At 42.9% G+C, this 19162-nt stretch overlaps 1 pseudogene; it reads left to right on the top strand.

The window, feature by feature from the left end:
* The first annotated feature begins 4876 nt into the window (after positions 1 to 4876).
* Positions 4877 to 5408, top strand: LOC116533777 (annotated as a pseudogene).
* Positions 5409 to 19162: the final 13754 nt, after the last annotated feature.

Here is a 19162-nt window from a genome sequence, read left to right on the forward strand (position 1 = left end):
CTACGAGTGATGCAACAGAAGGCCAGGTGCAATGGCTCACGCCTGTAATCCCAGCACTTTGGGAGGCCGAGGCAGAAGGATCACAAGGTCAAGAGTTCGAGACCACCCTGACCAAATGGTGAAACCCCGTCTCTACTAAAAAATATAAAAATTAGCTGGGTGTGGTGCCATACGCCTGTAATCCCAGCTACTCGGGAGGCTGAGGCAAGAGAATCACTTGCACCTGGGAGGCAGAGGCTGCAGTGAGCTGAGAAGGCACCACTGCACTCAGGCCTGGGCAACAGAGCAAGACTCTGTTTCAAAAAAATAAAAGATGATGCTACAGAAATAATTATGCCACCTATTTACAGCTCTACATGTTATTAGGGTGTTGTGTGGGTCCGTGGCAGAAGGTGCTGTTAGCATAACTAAATGCATGAAGCTATGCAAGGGAATAATATAGCATCTTGAAAAACTACATTATGCAACCTTCTCCCTAGTTAACTGTTAAAGAAAACTTATTCCGTAATACCGGTTAAAGCATAGCAAGGAAAACTTCATTCAGAACCATCACGATAACTATAGGGACCATGGCAATGGAGTCTTGGAGTCAGGAAGAGAGACTGAGGCAACTCCAAATACAGCACAAGCAGGTGGGAATTACAGCGAAGGAGTAGAGTGGGGTCAGTGGATGGAAAATTACTAAGAGAAAACATCAGAGGAGATTCTGGCTAAACTAACCCAACAGGATTCTTGCTGAACACAGGCCAGGGTGAACAGGTATCACCTGGGTGGGCAGGGGAGGGCAGAATTCTGACCAGATATCCAGGATGATCAGATATTGAGGGTTGGGGGTTCTGGCTAAACTGACTTAGCAGGGTTCTTTGCTAGACTGGATTTTGCAAGAAAGTGCCCAGATGGGCTTAGCAGAAGATTTGGAAGCCTGACTAGAGTTTGGCCAAGCAAAGAATCTTTGTCAAAACCTAAAGTATCCTGGGAGAGAAGGAGGTGCAGATTGGATCGAGACTGTGAAAGAAGGAACGAAAAGAGCCGGAGTTATTATTCAACTTATAACATTCTAGAGAATGGCATAGCAAAACAATGAACTAGGGAACAGACACATATGAGAGAGAAAGGGTTCTCCAAATTTTTAACTCACATTAAATATATCAAGGGCTATTTCCAATGGACTTTAGTAGATAGATTGAAAGTTAAAGAAACATCCGCCCTCTCCTGGTGAAGGGGATTGTAGGACAGGAAGAAAGGAACAGAGGAGGCGATTCCACAACATGTTCCCAGTTTCCCAGAAGTAAGGCTAACAGGCTAAGGGTGAACACCGTGGACTGAAGGGAAATTGCCCTATTCCTTTTTTTTGGGACTCTGAGACCAGACCTCTGCAGAGGCTATCCCTGCACCAATATAGGGAAGAGAAGTTGGGCGCCAGCATGACTTAGGGCACTGCTTCTCCAAACGCCCATGGACCAGATTTTTGTTGTTTCTTACCCAATCAGTCCTGATTCCCTAATACACTAAAAATGAGTCAATAGGAAAAAAAATGGAAAAAAAAAGTTAAAGAATACAAGCTCAAGTTTCTTATTAGATTCAACAGACATAAAATTCCTATCAAATTGCTCTGAAAGTTTCAAACAATTCTACCAGACATTGTTGGAAGATAGAGCGGAGGCTTTGAGCTCAGCTTTTAAAAGGCAGGGGAGTCCCCCACAGAATGCTTACCCCTTCACGGTGGCTTTCTGGTACCCAGATATGTTAATGGGCCAAGCAGGTAATTTCTGTGTGTTACTATCTAAAAGTGTTTACGAAAACACCAGGTGGGACCTCAAGGCAGTCTCTGGTGAGAGGACAAGGTCAGACAGCCCCCAAGGAGAGGGTATTGCTTTTCACACCAGGAAGAGCCTTGTACTCCTGCAGCCTCCCTAAATCACCCTGTGAGAACATGTTATTAGCGGACACCTTCAGGATCCCTGCTAGCATCCTAACAGTACTCTTGCAATAATCATTTGGCCACATGCATAGAGCCAGCAGCAAAGACTGGCTTTCATTGTTTTATTCCTGGCAGTATATAGGCTTTCTGGCCTGAAGTAAGAGGAAGTAAGTAAGAAAAACATGTGTAAGAAAATGGAGCAAGGTTTCAGCTCTCCAGAGCTTAAAAGGAGACTTGGTTCAATGCAAGAGTATTTTATATTTAGCACTGTTACTTTTTGGGAAAAAAAGAAAAGAAAAAAATGAAGAAGGTAGATTGACATCAGGAAACCCTCCATTCCTACCTCCTTTCAGGCTGGCTGGTTTTCCTTACTTCCTTTCCTTTTTTGCCACAAACACCAGGGTTCCAGAATTTTCCACGTCTTCACAGCCGCCACCACTTGGAATTTCCATATGTGTCATGCATATCTCTAGAGGAAGACACAGCTGCCCCAGACATCCCCTTTATATCTATACACAAACACAAGCAGCAGGGTCTTTGTGAGCAACAAACAGCCAGAAAGATAATAGGTTCTCTAGACGCTAGTCTTGTTCAGCTGTTGCTTATTAATGGGGCTGTTGCCCTCAATTAGAATAGGGTTCACCTGAGATGTATCCCATCTCCAACTTCCCTCTGATAGAGCCTCCCTTCTATGTAAAAGGTAACCATGTCCAGAGAGCCAATCAAGATAAAGCAGTAGTGTCTTTTTTGTCCTACATGGACCTGAGAACTTGTAGACTAGATACTTACCAATCAAATAGGCCACTAAGAAGTCCAGAACTTAGTGTCTCTAGCGTTACCATCATTGCCTGAACCTGTAGCTGTTTCCCTTGCATCCTGGGCATGGATAACCTAAAGTCTGAAGGAACTTGCCCTACTTTAAACTGCCTGCCAATGGCCTTTGCAGACAAAAATGGAGTTCGGGAACCTGGGGTACAAATAAGAGTTTTGGAAAGGGACAGACCAGTCCAGACAGAAAGGGTTGGACTGTTAATTGGCTGGCTAAATCAAAAGTCATCAGTATTTAGGCTACAGTAACCAAAACAGCAGTGTTGGTACAAAAACAGACATATATACCAATGGAACAGAATAAAGAGCCCAGAAATAAAGCTGCACACCTACAATTATCTGCTCTTAGAGAAAGTTGACAAAAACAGTAAATGGGGATCCTATTCAATGAGTGGGATAACCAGCTAGCTAAATGCAGAAGAACAAAACTGGACCCCTTCCTTTATATACAAAAATCAATTCAAGATGGTTTAAAGACTTAGATGTAAAACCTAAAATTATAAAAACCCTGGAAGAGAACCTAGGAAGTACCATTCTGGACATAGGACTTAGCAAAGATTTCGTGATGAAGACACTAAAAGCAATTGCAACAGAAATAAAAATGGACAAATGGGACCTAATTAAACTAAAAATCTTCTGTACAGCAAAAGAAACTCAACAGAGTAAACAACCTATGGAATAGGAGAAAATATTTGCAAACTATGCATCAAACAAAGGAGTAATATCCAGAATCTATAAAGAATTTAAACAAATTCACAAGCAAAAACAAACACCCCCATTAAAAAGTTGGCAAAGGACATGGCACTTTTCAAAAGAAAAAACACTTTTCAAAAGAAGACATACAGCCAGGCACACTGGCTCACATCTGTAATTCCAGCATTTTGGGAGACCAAAAGGCAGAAGGATCACTTGAGCTCAGGTCTTTGAGAGCAGCCTGTGCAACACAGTGAACTTCATCTGTCCTAAAAATAAAAAATAAGCCAGGTGTGGTGATACATACCTGTGGTCCCAGCTACTCTAGAGGCAGGAGGATAGCTTGAGCCCAGGAGGTAGAAACTGCAGTGAGCTGTGATCACATCACTGCATTCCACCCTGGGTAACAGACCAAGACTCCTGCCTACAGAAGAAAAAAAAGAAGATGGAGAAGGAGAAGGAGGAGGAGGAAGAAATATACATGGCCAAAGAGCATTTTAAAAAAATGCTCAATGTCACTAGTCAAAAGAGAAATGCAAATCAAAACCACCAGACAGATGGCTATTATTAAAAAGTCAAAAAAGTAACATATTGGCAAGGTTGAGAAGAAAAGGGAATGCTTATACACTGTCAGTAGGAATGTAAATTAGTTCAGCCATTATGGAAAGCAGTTTCGAGATTTTTCAAAGAACTCAGAGCAGAATGACCATTCGACCCAGCAATCCCATTACTGGGTATATACCAAAAGGAATATAAATTGTTCTGCCATAAAGGCACATGCATGTGTATATTCATCATAACACTATTCACAATAACAGACACATGGAATCTACCTAAATGCCCATCAGTGGAAGACTGGATTTAAAAAATGTGGTATGTATACAACGTGGAATACTACGCAGCCATAAAAAGGAACGAGATCATGGCCTTTGCAGCAACATGGATGAAGGTGGAGGCCATTATCCTAAGCAAACTAACACATGAACAGAAAAGCAAATAGTGCCTGTTCTCACACTGAGTAAACTTTATGTCAATAGACATAGACCTAACAATATAGGAACAATAGACACTGGGGCCTACTTGAGTTTAGAGGAAGGGAGAAGGGTGATGAAATAATTTGTGCACTAAACTCCCATGACACACAATTTACCTATATAATAAACCTGCACATGTATCCCTGAACCTAAAATAAAAGTTAAAAACGAAAAATGTCATCAGTGTTTGAGGAAAGAGAGAAAAAAAAATAGAAACTTCAGACACACATTTGTTCAGTGCAAAACACTGTAAAATATACATCGAAAAGTACTTTGAAAGACATTCTAACTCAATCACAATGGTTATGTGACTCTGGACAATTTGTTTCTCTAGTTTCAGTTCCCTCATCAGCAATCTGAGGGAAACTGGGTTTTTCTAACATCATTGATGAATTTGACCATGTATGTGCTGTCTCAAATTTGCTTGACCCAGGTTCCAGATGGTTCTCCCACTGCCCCAGCTGCAGCTCTCAGCAGCTCCAGCTGTGAGAGGAGTGGCAGCAGCCTCCTCATCACCAAGATACCCAAGAGGAAGGTCAGCTCAGCCCAAGGCATGGTGAAGGAAGAGCCCAAGAGGAGATGGGTGAGGTTGTCAGCTAAACCTGTTCCTGCAACAGTAGAAACAAAAACAAAAAAGGCAGTAGGAAAGGATAAACCTTCAGACAAAAAAGGTAAACAAAGGGGGAAAAGAAGGTAAAGGGAAAACAGGCCAAAGTGGCTAACCAAGAAATTCAAGATTTACCTGCAGAAAAATGGACAAACTCAAAACAGGGAAAGTCCAGCCTCTGATGAAGCTGGAGACAAAGAAGCCAAGTCTGATTAATATCATACGCCCTGTCTTATCCACAGTCACTGTCTCCCTTCCTGTACAATCCAGAGGAATATTTTTATCAATTATTTTGTAAATGCCAAGTGTTTTAGTAGCTCTAGAAACATTTTTAAGAAGGAGGGAATACCAGTTCATCCTATTTTTTAAGTGTGAATACTTTTATTTAAGAGATGAAATCAGCCAGGCACGGTGGCTCACACCTGTAATCTCAGCACTTTGAGAGGCCAAGGTGGGTGGGTCACAAGGTCAAGAGATCGAGACCATCCTGGCCAACATGGTGAAACCCTGTCCCTACTAAATATACAAAAATTAGCTGGGCGTGGTGGTGCACACCTGTAGTCCCAGCTACTCAGGAGGCTGAGGCAGGAGAATCGCTTGAACCTGGGAGGCAGAGGTTGCAGTGAGCCAAGATCATGCCACTGTACTACAGCCTGGGTAACAGTACCAGACTTTGTCTCAAAAAATAAGAAGAAAGAAAGAAAGAAGAGAGAAAGAGAAAGAAAGAAAGAGAAAGAAAGGAAAGAAAGAAGAAATAAGGGAGGGAGGGAAGGAAGGAAAGGAAAGGAAAAGACAAGGAGGAAAAAAGGGAGGAAGAAGGAGGGAAGGAAAGAAAATAAATGGATAAATTTTGTCCAATGAAAAGCACAAAATATAGCACACCGGTTAGGTGGAAAAAAAGAAAAGCACAAAATAAGAAGCCACCGATGAATAAATGACTTACTTTTCCACCTTCTCAAACATGACAGCCTGTTCTGGGGCTCAGTGGATCTATGCAGCCTCTCAGGAGACGCCTTATGTGATGGGCACCTGGCTGTTGTGTCTCTTTGTGAAATGGTGGTCCGCAGGATAAGAAAGAAGCCACCTTATGTTTGCCTACCCTCCCTCCCTGCTTAAATTCTCTTCTTCCTTCTTCCCTCACTCTAGATGCCCAGGAATTCCACTCCAAATAAAGTATTAACATATAATCTTTGTTTGAGACTCTGGTGGTGGTTGTTAGTTTTGGGGGGTTTTTAAACAATTCAAGGACAAAAGGAGTACCACGAAGATCAAAGGAAACAGCGTATGGGAAAGCCATTTGTAAGTATTAAAGTAAACATCATGCACATAAAAAGTCCACAGGATCTTGAACAAGAAAATGGAGCGATATGAAATGGCGTGACTGGCAGTGCTGCCGAGATGTCAAGGGATTATGGTACAAAAAGAAAGAAGCACTTAACTCAGCTCGGGGGTGGGGATGGGAGTAGAAGAGGGAGAAGCTCCAAATAAAAGAGGTGCTTTAGAATACAGACAGCGCCTGGGCAGACAAGAGAAGGGTATTTCAGGCACAGGTAGAAATGTGACATTCCAGGGGCCTGAGAAAGGATGGAAAGCCCCAGGAAACTCAGGGAGAAACGGAATTTCAAAAGAACAGTCAGAGTCAGACCATGAAGGACGCTGCCCACCACACCAGAGAGCTCAGACTTCTTTTTCTCAAGGCCGTGAGCATTGCAGAGGAATGACGCGGCTGAGGGTTACTTTATAAACAAAAACGATGAGTTTGGGTCCTTTGTAGGGACATGGATGAACCTGGAAACCATCATTCTCAGCAAACTAACACAAGAGCAGAAGATCAAACACCGCATGTTCTCACTCATAGGCGGGTGTTGAACAATGAGAACACATGGACACAGGGAGGGGAGCATCACACACTGGGGTCAGTTGGGGGGAAATAGGGGAGGGACGGTGGGGGGTGGGGAGTTGGGGAGAGATAGCAAGGAGAGATGCCAGATGTAGGTGATGGGGAGGAAGGCAGCAAATCACACTGCCACGTGTGTACCTATGCAACAACTTTGCATGTTCTTCACATGTACCCCAAAACCTAAAATGCAATAAAATAAATAAATGGGGAAAAAAATAAAAATAAAAATAAAAAGATCGCCCAGAAGCTGGTGTGGAGGGAGGAAGAGCAGAGAACGAGACTGGAAGTAGAGCAATCCGGAGACCATTGCATCAGCACCAGAAATGAAGGAGGGCCGATCCAAGGCAGTGGCTGTGGCGATGTTAAGGAGAGGCCGACTGGAGGCATGTCTAGGAAGCAAAATCAATTTTCTTGAATGTGGAGGGCCAAGCAAGAACAAGGCACCTAAGACGGTTTCAGATTTCAGGTGGGAGCAGTTTAAGATGGACAGTAGTGCCACCCACTTGGATCAAAAACAAAGGAAGAGGAGCAGAGATTTGCTTATTTTTGGTGCCCAAGAACGGGGTAATATGCTGAATTTTAGCAGTCTAAGAGACGTCCATGTGGAGATTAGCAATAAGCCAATGAAAATGTGTATCTCCTCCTATTCAGTTAAGAATTTCTGCTGTAGGCCGACGCAGTGGCTCACGCCTATAATCCCAGCACTTTGGGAGGTGGAGGCGGGTGGATCACCTGAGGTCAGGAGTTTGAGAGCAGCCTGGCCAACATAGCAAAACCCCGTCTCTACTAAAAACACAAAAAATATAGCCAGGCGTGATTGCGTCTGTAGTCCCAGCTACTGCGGAACTTGGGAGGCTGAGGCAGGAGAATCGCTTGAACCTGGGAGGTGGAGATTGCAGTGAGCCGAGGTCATGCTACTGCACTCCAGCATGGGCCATAGAGCAAGACTCTGTCTCAAAAAAAAAAAAAAAAAAAAAATTCAGCTGTAATCCCAGAACCTTGGGAGGCCAAAGCAGGAGGATTACTTGAGCCCAGGATTTGAGACCAGCCTGGACAACATAGGGAAGCCTCTGTCTCTACCAAAAAATTTAAAAGTGCCAGGTGTGGTGGCACATGCCTGTAGACCTAGCTACTCAGAAAGCTGAGATGAGAGGATTGCTTGAACCCCCAAGACGGAGGTTACAGTGATTTGAGATGGGCCACTTTGCACTGCAGCCTGGGTGCAGGGGGAGACTTTTGTCAAAAAAAAAAAAAAAAAAAATTAAAAATTAAAAAATAAATCTTTGGATTGCTGTTAGATTTTGGAAATTACCTCTGAAGAGTGTGCAGAATTACAAACATGTGACGGAGGAAATTTTCAAATACCAATAATCGAAGGATAAACCGAGACCAAAAAAAAAGGCTAACAACAGAGAAAGAGAAGGAGCCATCTAAATGGGGAAGAGAAACCAAAACAACTAGTAGTAGAGGTGAAGAGATAAGAGAGTAAAGTACATGTGAGTGGTCAACAGAAAGGTCCAGTAAAATAAGAGCTAAAAAGGGCACATTGACAGCAACTAGGAAGCCCTTGCTTATCTTAACAAAAGAAGTTTTAGTGGGGTAGTGAAAGTGGGAAAGTGCCAGCAGTTTGTTGAAAAGTAAGTGGGAAACTCTCATTCATTGCTGGTGGGAGTGCAAAATTACCGTACAGCCACTTTGGAAGACAGTTTGCCAACTTCTTATAACATTCAACTTACTGTTACCATACAATCCAGCAATTGTGTTCCTTGGTATTTACCCAAATGAGTTTAAAATTTATGTCCACACAAAAACCTGAATATGAATGTGTATAGCGGCTTTGTTCATAATTGTCAAAACTTGGAAGCAACTAAGACGTCCTTCAGTAGGTGAGTGAATAAATAAGCTGTGGAACAGCCAGACAATGGAATATTATTCAGTGCTAAAATGAGATGAGCTATCAAGCCATAAAAAGACATGGAGGAAACTTAAATGCATAAACTAAGCAAAATAAGCCAATTTCAAAAGGTTACATACTGTATGATTCCAATTATATGACACTCTGGAAAAGGCAAAACTATGGAGAGTAAAAGAATCAGTGGTTGCTAGGAGTTAGGAGGAAGGGATGAACAGACAGAGGATTTTTTGGGCAGCAAAACTATTCTGTATGATACTAGAATGGTAGATGCATGTCATCATGCATTTGTCAAAACCCACACAATGTACAACACCAAGAATGAACTCTAACGTAAACTCTGGACCTGGAGTGATAATGGCATGCCAATGTAGGTTCATTGTTTGTAATGAATGTACCACTCTGGTGAAGGATTTTGATAGTGGGGTGTCTATACATATGTGGGGGCAGGAGGCATATGGGAAAGCTCTGTGCCTTCTGCTGAATTTTGCTGTGAACTTAATGTCTTAAAAAGTAAAGTCTATATATTTTTTTGAGGCAGGGTCTTGCTCTGTTACCCAGGCTGGAGTATAGTGGTGCAATCATGGCTCACTGCAGCCTCTACCTCCTGGGCTCAAGTGATCCTCCCACTTCAGCCTCCCAAGTAATTGGAACCACAGGTGCATGCCACCACACTCAGCTAATTTATTTTTTGTAGAGACAGGGTCTCGCCATGTTGCCCAGTTGGATCTCAAACTCCCAGGCTCAAGCTATCCTTTTTCCCACTGTGCGCAGCCTAAAGTCTTTTTTTTTTTTTTAAGTAAATGAGTGATAATAAGAAGGTGGAGATAGTAAACATATAGAATTATAATCCATGTGAATGCTAAAAGATGAAAATCTCTCAATTGATCTATAATGGCACTTGAATGCACATAAAGAAACTCCAGAAGGAAGCCGAAACTAGTACCAGGGATGATCTGTGAGGAATGGAAGAGGGATAGATGAGGATACTGGAATAAAAGAGTAAAGAGGGAACTTTTCACTGTACACCTTTTTATACCTCTTGATTTTAAAACCATGTGAATTTATTTATTTATTTATTTATTTATTTATTTAGAGATGGAGTCTCACTCTCTTACCCAGGCAAGAGTGTAGTGGTGCAATCTGGGCTCACTGCAACCTCTGCCTCCCAGGTTCAAGCAATTCTCCTGCCTCAGCCTCTTGAGTAGCTGGGATTACAGGTGTGCACAACCATGCCCAGCTAATGATTGCATTTTCAGTGCAAATGGGGTTTCACCATGTTGGCCAGGCTGGTCTCAAACTATTGACCTCAAGTGATCTGCTCACCTCGGCTGCCTCAAAGTTCTGGGATTACAGGAATGGGTCACTGTGCCTGGCCACTTTACTGATTTATTTATTTATTTATTTATTTATTAGTGAAACCATGTGAATTTTTAATTACTCAAAAATTTAAATAAAACATCTACTATGTGCCAGAACATTTTTTCTTCTTTTTTTTATTTATTTATTTATTTATTTTTGACACAGAGTCTTGCTCTATTGCCCAGGCTAGAGTGCACTGGCACTATCTCGGCTCACTGCAACCTCTGCCTCCGGGGTTCAAGAGATTCTTCAGCCTCAGCCTCCTGACTAGCTGGGATTACAGGCATGCACCACCACGCCGGGCTAATTTTATTATTTTTAGTAGAGATGGGGTTTCACCATGTTGGTTAGGCTGGTCTTTAACTCCTGACCTCCTGATCCCCATGCCTTTGGCCTCCCAAAGTGCTGGGATTACAGGTGTGAGCCACACGCATGCCCAGCCATTTTTTTACTTTTTTTTTTTTTTATTTTACTTTAAGTTCTGGGATACATGTGCAGAATGTGCAGGTTTGTTACCTAGGTATATGTGTGTCATGGTGGTTTGCTGCACCTGTTGATCCATTCTCCAAGTTGCCTCCCCTCACTCCCCACCCCCAAGCAGACCCTGGTATGTGATGTTACCCTCCCTGTGTCCATGTGTTGTCAGTTTTTCAGCTCCCACTTATGAGTGAGAACATGTGGTGTTCGGTTTTCTGTTCCTATGTTAATTTTACTGAGGATGATGGCTTCCAGCTTTTTTCTTCTCCCCACTCCCCCGCCCCTTTTATTTAAGACAGAGTCTTAAAAAACTGTGTTGCCAGGCTGGAGTGCAGGGGCACAATATCAGCCACTGTGACCTCTACCTTCTGGGTTTAAGCAATTCTCCCGCCTCAGCCTACTGAGTAGCTGGGACTATAGGCGCACCACCATGTCTGGCTAATGTTTTTATATTTTTAGTAGAGATGGGGTTTGCCACATTGGTCAAGCTGGTCTTGAACTCCTGGCCTCAGGTGATCCACCTGCCTCGGCCTCCCAAAGTGCTGGGATTACAAGCGTGAGCCACCACACCCAGCTTGATGAATATTTCTTGACATTTGAGGAAGGCTGGCAAACCCCTCAAGGAACCAAAACAGAGAGCCTTGTAGAATCTGAGATTATGACCTTGAAATCCCCAGTAGCTTTGCATGTTGATGAGATTGGCCTCATAAATACCAAAAGTCTTGTGGAGAAAAAAAAAGAAAAGAAAAGAAAAGAAAAGAAACAGAAGGAAGAATTACCATAATTGCTAGAATCCCAGGGAGCTGGGAGTAGAATGAATGACAAATAATGGAGTTCAATAACACTCTCTCAGTTACAACTCAGCTCATAAGGTAGAAGGTAAGAAAGGATTTTTGTTATTATCCCAAACACCCAAGCTTAGTTGATTCTCCTTAAAAATGTATAACAATTTCACTGTGAAAAACCTGGATTACTTTACATGCCATGGGAGTGGAAAACCTGGAATTATTTAGTTGGTCAATCCATATTGACAAGAGATTGAAATCAACCACTAGAACTTGATTATAAAGATTGTTAAATCAATTAACTTAACACTGTCCCTGAACCACTACATTTTGATACATTTCCATGACCTATAGTTCCCTTATTTTTGTATTCACCATAGCTGGTTTTCAGAATATCCCTCTAAGAGACAAGTAACCCAAAGAAGGCCTCCCATTGAATTCAGAAGGGCTTCTATAGGGGAAAAATCTGCTTGTTAACGTTGTTGTTTTAGGCTGGGTGCAGTGGCTCATATCTGTAATCCCAGCACTTTGGGAGGCTGAGGCAGGTGGATTACTTGAGGTCAAGAGTTAAAGACTGCCTGCCCAACAAGGCAAAACCCCATCTCTACAAAAATTCTACAGGCATGGTGGCATGCACCTATAATCCCCGCTACTCAAGAGGCTGAGACACAAGAATCACTTGAACCTGGGAGGTGGAGGTTGCAGTGAGCCAAGATCACGCCACTGCACTCCAGTCTGGGCGACAGAGTGAGACTGTGTCTCAAAAAAAAAAATTAAAAAAAAATAAGTCATTTTAACAAAACAATAGAATTACAAAATCCAGTACAATCAACTTCACCAAGCAAAGAAACAAAAGTAGGTATGAAACATTCCAACTTTCCCCCCAAAATAGCTTATAACAAAGAAATAAACCAAGGCTCACTGCGGCCTTGACCTCCCAGGCTCAAGCTATCTTCCCACCTCAGCCTCCCAAGTAGCTGGGACACAATAAGCATGCACCACCATACCCAGCTGATTTTTCAATTTTTTGTAGAGATGGGGTCTTGCTTTGTTGTCCAGGTTGGTGTCAAACTCCTGGTCCCAAGCAATCCTCCCACCCCAATCTCCCAAATATAGTAGCTCATTATAGGCATGAGCCACTGTGTCCAGTCATTTCTGGACACATTTGAAAAACTGTGTCCATTGTTTTTTAAGAATCAAATGCAAATTAAATATTTGCAATGAAACTCCTCAACAGAAGAGTTTCCTGAAACCCAGTTTGAAAAACCATTGCAGTTTTACACCAAGAATAAGAGGGCAATTACAGGCTTCTTAGAGACTAGACTGGATTTTATAAAGATACATTCAGGGCTAGGTGCGGTGGCTCATGCCTGTAATTCCAGCATCTTGGGAGGCCAAGGTGGATGGATCACTTGAGGTCAGGAGTTCAAGACCAGACTGACCATCATAGTGAAACCCCATGTCTACTAAAAATGCAAAAATTAGCTGGCCATGGGGGCACACAGCTCTAGACCCAGCTACTCAGTAGATTGAGACAGGAGGCAAGACTCTGTTTCCAAAAAAGAAAGAAAGAAGAAAGAAAGATGCATTCAGATGGTCACAGACTGGGTTCATTGAAAAGCACACTCTAAGAGATTGAGTACAGAATGTCTCTTAGGAAGTATTCTCAAGAACAAAACCTATGGGGACATGAAGAAAATACAATTGGAAAAAAAAGAAAGTATAATTGGGCAGAGAGATAAGTTAAACTGTGAGTCACAACGAAGGCCTCAGTTAATCTTAAAGCAAGCTTTAGAGATAGGATGACACTTCAGAGTTGCTCCAAAGTGGGACAAGAGGACTGGGCCTTTATGCTCCCAAAACAACCAGACCTTTGGATGTTAGCTACTCTTGGGAAGGGGCAAGACCTTGGGCGAGGTGGCTTTCTTCAACCAAAGCCAAGAACTGGAGAAGAATTCAGCTGAGATCTGTTGACTGATAACACTCCCACCGGCTGGGGTAATGAAGGCCTCAGTCCTGGAGTGGGGAGATCAAGGTGGGGCACAGCATCCATTATAGTCCACCCCTGAGTCTCTTGGATCCACCTGCTTCATTCAAGTTCCAAGAGCAGCTCCTTAAAATTTCATAGGGCCTCTATCCCCGCCATGCAGCTGATCTCAAGAGCACAAATGATACTCATCATCATTCTACTTTCTAGATCCTATAGGTCTTTTAGATTTCCTTTCTCCTGACCTAGGTGGCTTGCCTAGTGCATTAGTCCATTTTCTTTTTCTTTATGACTCCCTCTTGCTTCTAAGTATTAGTCCATTTTAATGCTGCTGACAAAGACGTACTCCAAGACAGGGCAATTTACAAAATAAAGAGGTTTAATTGGACTTACAGTTCCACGTGGTTGGGGAAACCTCACAATCATAGTGGAAGGCAAGGAGGAGCAAGTCACGTCTCACATGGATGACAGCAGGCAAAGGGAGAATGAGGAAGATGCAAAAGCAGAAATCTCTGATAAAACCATCAGATTTTGTGAAATTTATTCACTACCATGAGAACAGTATGGGAGAAATCACTCACATGATTCAATTATCTCCAACTGGGTCTCTCCCACAACACATGGGAATTATGGGAGTACAATCAAGATGAGATTTGGGTGGGGACACAGAGCCAAACCTTATCATCTACGTACGGTGACCCAGACACTCATCTCTTAGAGGATCTAAGACCCTGGTCATTATCCCCATCTCAGGAGGTACCCATTGTATCAGGAAACCAAGTGGATTGTGTGAGTGCCAAATACATTATTTCCTGGTGGTCAGGGATGATTACTTCTTCCAGGAGGGTGAATCTCGTCCTTGACTGCTGGTATGTTGGCACAATAAGTCCAAAGTAACTGGATGGCAGCCATAGCTTGAAGTTTAATGCAACGCTTTCTGTATTCTCTGGTGGAAGTGCTCACTCCCTGAGATCAGGATCTCTAGGAAACACAATTTCCCCAGTGAGTTACTGGGGAGTAATGGTTGGTGGAGCCACTCTTGCCTCCATCCATTATCTCCCTGACCCATATATTCTGCTGCAAAGACTTCTCAAGTTCAGATATTTTAAAGGACTTACCAGAATCAAGGCTTTTATTTAAAGGTAAATGAGGCCAGGCATGGTGGCTCACACCTGTAATCCCAACAATTTGGGAGGCTGAGGCAGGTGGATCACATGAGGTCAGGAGTTTGAGACCAGCCTGACTAACATGGGGACATTCCGTCTCTACTTAAAAAAAAAAAAAGCAAAATTAGATGGACATAGTGGTAGGTGCCTGTAATCCCAGCTACTCAGGAGGCTGAGGCAGGAGAATTGCTTGAACCTGGGAGACAGAGGATGCAGTGAGCTGAGACTGTGTCATTGCACTCCAGCCTGGGCAACAAGAGTGAAATTCTGTCTCAAAAATAAAATAAAAAAGGCAAATGATGCACTGCATCAAGAGGTGGAGAGTACAGGCAAGCACTGGAATCTGAGAGACAGCTCAGACACAGCTCCCCAGGGTCCTGACTTGCACACACTGCACTCAGAATCTAGGTCAAACCACCAAGATCTGTGCAAGGAACCTTAGCTTTGGGGGACTTCAATGAGGAAGTTCCCAGCGGAGTTTTTATGTACCCTTAGCCAGGCCTATCAAACCGGTTAGGCCAGTTTAAGTCCATCAGCACAGAAACTGGCCCTGGCAGTTAGGAAGTGAGTTTCAGACTTCAAACAGCACATAATAAATCCCACTGTTCTTATCTTGTCTCACAGTCAGAAATGAGGCATCAAGGCATCCACAGAGACAAAGAGAGTGCTGTTCCAGTCCAGTTGTAAATTAACTCTATCTATCATACTTATGTATTGGAGATAATAGATACATACAGCACTAGTTGACTTAAGATGTATACTAATTCTGGGGAATGGTGCCCCATCCTCTCAGGGTGTTCTCTCCAAGCTGGTACCTTAACAGGTTTCATCAGAGCTGTTTACCTCGACACTGTTTCATCACTCCATCAGATCAGCAGGCTGTGGGTGGAATGGTATGTAAGAGGACCAGTGGATCTTAAGTCATGTGTGAACTGCTACATTTCCTATCCTGTTAAGTGGGTTCTTTAGTCCAATGATAAGTCATCCAGATCCTATGTCAAGTAGATCAAATACTTTGTAAGCCCTCAATGAGTGATGCTGGATGAGGCCCTGCAGGCAAGAAAGTTAAACTCATATTCAGAATACATCAATTCCAGTCAAGATAAATGTAGCTGTCATAGCAGAATAACATAAACTGGGTAACTTATAAACAACAGAAATTTATTTCTCACAGTTCTGGAGGTGGGAAATTCAAGATCAAGATGCTATGTCTAGATCTTGACATGACAAGATATGTTGGCTCATGCCTGTAATCCTAGCTCTTTGGGAGGCTGAGGTGGGCAGATTGCTTAAGCCTAGGAGTTCAGGACCAGTCTGGGAAACACAGGGAGACTCTGTTTCTAAAAATAAATAAATAAAAAGATTAGCCAGGCATATGGCACATTCCTGTAGTCCCAGCCACTTGGGAGGCCAAGGTGGGAGGATTGCTTATGCCCAGGAGTTCAGGGCTGCAGTGAGCTAGAGTCTCACCACTGCAATCCAACTTAGAATACAAGGCAAGACCCTCACTCAGAAAAAAAAAATTCAATGTCTAGTGAGAGCCTGCTTTTTGGCTCATAGATAGCCTTTTACTTCCCTGTAGGAAATTAAAGAAAACGTTCCTCTTCAAAGCTTTCCTCTTAGTTCATTACGAATAAATAATAGTTTCTTCACAGATTAATTTACTTTAAAGCTTTTGCTAATAATCTTAAAGTAGCTGTTAGTCATAGCAAAGAAATAAGTGCATCCCGTGTTCTTAGTTCTTACACTTTAACCTAGATGTTTTCCCTAACATACCAGGACAAGCCCAGGCAAGTCTTAGGTCAAAGCTTATTCCCCTTCCTTATTTGAAAATGTTATCGCTTCTCTAAGAATTTCTCAAGTTACTTCCTCCTTTCCTTTGTTCTCCTCTGCCTTTACTTCTTTAGAAATTTCCAAGTGTTTAGCCAATCGAGTCAAGCATAGAATGTGAGGTCCCATTCTGGCCAATGGAAACTACACACAGCAGTAAGGCAATTGCATCAGGTTATGAAAGTTATAAATGTCCCTTTCTCCTTGTTCAGGTGTGCTCTCATGGCAAGACTGCCAGCGAGTTGCCCCCTTTCTGCAGGAAGTAAAACTAGCCTTGCTGAGTGATCCATTGTCTCTGTGTGGATTTTTCCCAACATTATAAACCCATTTCCAACATTCCTGCATCCCCACACGGCAAAAGGAGCAAACAAGCTCTCTTCTATAAGGGCATTCATCCCATTCATAAGGACTCCACACTTATGACCTAATCACCTCCCAAGAGCCCTACCTCCTAATACCTCCATCTAGGAAGTCAGGATTTCAACATAGGAATAAACATTCTGAGGGAATGTAATTAACTTCTCTTCCCGGGTACACAAGGTGCATGGTTTCAAAGGCAAGAACATCCTAGTGACGTGCCTGAACTGCCTTCTTTCACATCTCCATCGGCAGCTTAGAGATCTTTGTTTAAGTTTCATGCACTTGGGAAGATAGACTGCCCAGGTGAGCTTCCTTTGTTTAGAAAATCCCACAAAAAGCTATGGGAGGACAGTGGGCCAAACAACAAATCAGATGTCAGAAATCAAAGATCAATCACTCCAGTGGAAGTTTAAAGGAACTCCTTTCATAGGACAAAAAACTTAAATGGGGCGGGAATAACTCCCAGGTTAAAAGTCCCCTTCTCTCTCATCTGTGCGGACTTTATCTCTGGATCCCCTCCCACGACAACGTGGGAGATTGCTTGCTGTATCTATTTCTTTTTCTCTCTCTCTGCATAAATAAATCACTTTCTGCAAAACTCTTTGGGGTCCGATATTTACTTGAACAAGCTCACCACGCCCAATGGGGTCCTCTCCCCCATTCTTGGGTGAGTGAGGGACCAAGGGCCTGGAAGAACACATCCTATGGGGAAGCAACCTGAGCCCGTTGTCCACAATTTGGTCACAATTCCATTCACCACAGTATCCAAATAGTTAACATGCCACCAAGTGAATGATTGGTCTCCTTGAGGGATGGTGCTATATTGGGGTTCAGGATTTGTCTCCATAGCATTCAACAGCAATGAAAGCTAGATCAGCCTGGGTAAGTGCAACCCATTTTGTTGGACCCATGTATAGGCTCCATCCCTGCCACCATGAATACTCTGTTCATGTACCAGTGAACCAACACTGGGGTGGCTGACGACAGAGACTTCCTGACATCACCTAGCTGGATCACTGCCTACTTGCTTACTTAGAAAGAGCACTGTTTGCTTACGTGAAGACAGAGAATTCATCTTTACAAGGGAAGAGTGGACTATTTCTGTAGAAAAATTTCAGGATTCAAGACTCTCCAGTGCATCAGCCCAGATGTCTCCCTTCCCTCAGGGTTCCACTTCTTCCCAATGAAGTCTCCCAATTAGTGCAGAGAAAACTTTCCATGATTCAGGATCTAACATTTCTAGAGCTCTACCATATGTATCCTCCAGGAGATGAGAGCCTCTTTTATGCTGCCAGGGAAACGCTCTGGCTTTCACACTTAGCCTTTAATTAATTGATCATTAATGACCCTTTCATTATCCTTCTGCAGAACTGAATGGTCCTCAGCAATAGCCATCCAATTTTATAGTCCTTATATTTAGTATTCCCTCTGTCATTCTCAAATGACAGACACATTGCACCTACCAGTGCATTCCTTCCATTGATATACTACCCAAGTTCACTGCTAGTGAAGTTTTAAAAACTGCATAGCTACTCCATGCCATGGACTATCTGCTGTCCGTGTTCCACCTACTACCATTGATGGGTCCCTCACTGATATTTGGCCTGTGAATGATCCATTTCCAAAGTCTTGTCTTAGAGTTTTCATTTTCAGACACACCTGGTGCCAGCTATTTCCAGTTGAGTTCCCCATGAACCAAATTCTGAGGCAGAGATTTGCATGTAGGAACTTTACTGGGAAATAATATTAGGATAAACTCCTGTGAGGAAACAAAAAAACCCAAGATTGTTTGGAGAGAAGGGTCAAAACAAAGGCATCAGCCCATCCTACTGGGAGCTCTGGAGTTTCGATGACCCTTCAGAGTTTCCCCAAATTGGAGTCATAGGGCTAGGCCTGTGTGCCCCTGCATCTACCAGTCTTTGGATATGAATTGCCTCCTGGAAGGAGGTATGACCTTGGACTAGGCAGCTCTCTTTAGCCAAGGACAATTCTAGAAGAGAGACTCAGCTGAGACCTGTTGATTGCCAGTACTCCCACAGCTGGAGGAATTCTTCAAGCCTTAGATGGGAAGTGGTATCTGGGCAGCATACCACAGCATCCACAATACAGATGAGGGAAAGTCAGTGCCTCCTACGTGATACAAAAGAGATTCAATCTGTATCTTATATACTTGCAATTGCCTATTTTTAATCCCTTAGTTCAACTCAGTTTTACTTAACATCGTTATATATGCTAGGTGCCAGGAATATAATGATGAATAAGATTTCCATATTCAAAATGTCAATTATTTCCTCTCTGTC

This window comes from Sapajus apella, unplaced genomic scaffold (genome assembly GCF_009761245.1).
Source record: "Sapajus apella isolate SASKATOON/1434 unplaced genomic scaffold, GSC_monkey_1.0 scaffold84, whole genome shotgun sequence".
In the NCBI taxonomy this organism is placed as follows: domain Eukaryota; kingdom Metazoa; phylum Chordata; class Mammalia; order Primates; family Cebidae; genus Sapajus; species Sapajus apella.